Here is a 3,011-nt window from a genome sequence, read left to right as displayed (position 1 = left end):
CGTCTCTGGGGCAAGAATCCTGGCGGAGTTTGGGCTTCACGCATGGAGGTGGAGCGGAACGGCACCCTACTCTGCAGAGTGTTAAGGGGATGTCTGCTCAATTGTGTTTCCTGTAAATTTACCACATTAGTGCTGAGGGCAGAGCTCAGAGCAGAAGGTTCAGGCATGAAAAAGGGATAGGGTTGACAACATGACAGAGGCTTGACCCCTTCCTCCTTGCCCTCTCCTGCCTTTCCTGATCAACTGAAAAAAAAAAAGCACATGTAAAGGTTGAGAACTGTGTTATTTGGCAGTCTTTCTGAGAACGCCAAGCCCAGGAGGCAGTCTCTCAGATAGGTGGCTCTAAGGGATTGCTCCCAAGAGGCAAGGGAGGAGCCAAGATATATAGTTCAGTCAGTTCAGTCACTCAGTCGTGTCTGACTCTTTGAGACCCCATGGACTGCAGCATGTCAGGCTTCCCTGTCCATCACCAACTCCCAGAGCTTGCTCAAACTCATGTCCATCGAGTTGATGATGCTATCCAACCATTGCATCCTCTGTCATCCCCTTCTCCTGCCTTTAATCTTTCCCAGCATCAGGGTCTTTCCCAATGAGTCAGCTCTTCGCATCAGGTGGCCAAAGTATTGAAGTTTCAGCTTCAGCATCAGTCCTTCCTTCAGGACTGATTTCCTTTAGGATTGACTGGTTTGATCTCCTTGCAGTCCAAGGGACTCTCAAGAGTCTTCTCCAACAGCACAGTTCAAAAGCATCAATAGGAGTTTTGCAATAAAAATCAGGTAACTTGAACTTGAAAAGTTGACTATTAAAGAAAATCAGGTACCTCATGTTAATGAATTTAGCACTTTTCTGTCTATGGAAGATCCAAGAGCTTGAGTTCATTGAAATCGTTCTTTTGACATGCGCCTTAGCTATCCAGGGCCAGTATCCCTTGCTTCTCCATCCTGAATCCCCCAGAGTGCATTGCTGGGGGTGACTGGAGTGGCCGAGGGCTTGGCAGTGGGCAGCCCATTAGTCTTTGTCCTGAGTTTCCGCAGGGCTCACTGTCGGTTTGACTGTAGTGGCTTGACGGCTGCAACTTCCTTTGTTTACTGATGTGGCAGGCAACATTTTTCATTCGCAACCCCCCTCACCAGGAGGGCAGTTTCCTCAGGGGTGAAAAAAGAGCAGGGGTTTCTTGCTCCTTGAGGCTTGTCACAGGACAATGCTTCACAGGTGCCTGGGCACACATGAGATTTCCCTCCTCCCGCGCCTCACCCTTCTCTATCCAGACCAAGTGGACAGGCCTGGACAAGAGGTGAGAGAGAGAGGCCCTCTGGCGGGGAAAGCAGGGGAATCGACTGGGGGTGGGGTGGGGGCGACAGCCAGGAACTAAGTCGCCTGCTTCTCAAACTGGGGTCTGAGTGTCAGAAGGACAGGACAGCAATGCAGCTGAGGGCTGGGATGCGACGGGAGGGATAAGAGCAGCTATGGAATCAAAATGGTATCATCTCCTTGATCCCACTCACAGATTTGGAAAGGAAACGTTGATTGTTTCTTTTTTGTTTTTTTTTTTTTAATTTGTAACATTACTTTTTAAATGAAGACAAACCTTTTTTTCTGAAGTTGGGTCCAGCTAAGTACCATCATTTGTGACTAAAGAGCAAAACCAAAATAGCTCCCCCAGCCTATAGTCTCCATTCACTTAATGCCTCTCTCACCAGGCGCTCCTCAGACTCCCATTGTGTGCCCAAAAGGGATGGTACATTTCTTCCCTCAGGAAGCTCAAAGTCCAGGGATGAGGGGACAAGTTCATGGGTGCTGTCAGTGTGAGAGGCTGGGCTCTGATGGGTGACCTGGGAGAAAGCTAGAAAGAAGGGTAGTAAAGCATCGGATTGGGGTGAGGAGCGAGCTCTCTACCAAGCGGTTACACCCCCCGCTCAGGTCCCCTGCCCCTTGGCCCCCCATTTCATCACCTGTCACATAAAGGAGTTGGAGGTACCTGATGTGTCTTGCTGGCTTGATATGTCTGCGGCTGCGGCTCCCTTCACGCACACCTCTGCCGAGCTTTCTGCTCTCTGGGCACAGAGCCCAGCCTGAACGCAGTGGGGGTGGGCTGGGACAGGTGGGCATTATCCTGACTCCAGAAACCAAAGACAGCCATGGCCGGCCCCAGGGTTCCCTGTGTTGCCTGGTGAGTGGGAGTAGTCTGTGGTAGCACTGGTCCTGAAATCTTGCCAACTGGGTGTGGGGAGCAGGCCTGGTGGAATCCAGGGTGTGTTCTCCTTAGAGGAGCCAGACTTGATTCTGGCTGCAGAGGAGCTGAGGATTTGTTCTGAAAGAATGAACACCACAACCCCACCACAGAGCGCAATGCCCTCTACACCCCCAACCCTGCAGCCCTCTCATCCCATTCATTGGTTGCTAGGCAGTACCTGAAAGGAAGTTCACCTCATGTGGGCAGGCAGCCAAGGGTGCATTTGTAGGGAATTTCATACTGCCTTATTCCACCAAAAAACACTCAATGTTACGGCATAAATGGGAGACTTAGGAGCTCCTGCCTCAGAAACGAACTTGTCCTCCCTGTATGCAGTGCTCTTTTCAAGACCAGTATTTACATCCTCCTGAGGAATTCCTGCCCCTCAGTCAAGATTTAGCCTCAGAGGTCTCCTCCTGTCTATCTTACGGGCTTTCTTTGTACACGTCTCTGCCAGGGCTTAAGAGTACAGCTCTGCCATTCATCTGTGGATGTGTCACTTTCCCCACCAGACAGACCCCGAGCAGCTTCTCAGGAGTAGCAACTGTTCAGGGTGGGGCTTCCATCACCTAATACGAGACCTCTGCCAACGCCAAAGTTCTGTGCAGTCACTTCCAAAGACTCTTTTCTTAACTCTCCTCATTTTAATTGTTATGGTCTCAACTCTTTCCATAATAGTTTACTTACTTATTTTGACCTCATTACTGAATGTTGATGATGGGTCATCTGTGGTCTGAAAAATACAGTGAAAAAATGCTGATACTGCTGCCTACTATGA

Source organism: Bubalus bubalis, chromosome 8, assembly GCF_019923935.1.
Source record: "Bubalus bubalis isolate 160015118507 breed Murrah chromosome 8, NDDB_SH_1, whole genome shotgun sequence".
Lineage (NCBI taxonomy): Eukaryota > Metazoa > Chordata > Mammalia > Artiodactyla > Bovidae > Bubalus > Bubalus bubalis.
Note: the sequence above shows the minus strand (reverse complement) of the source record.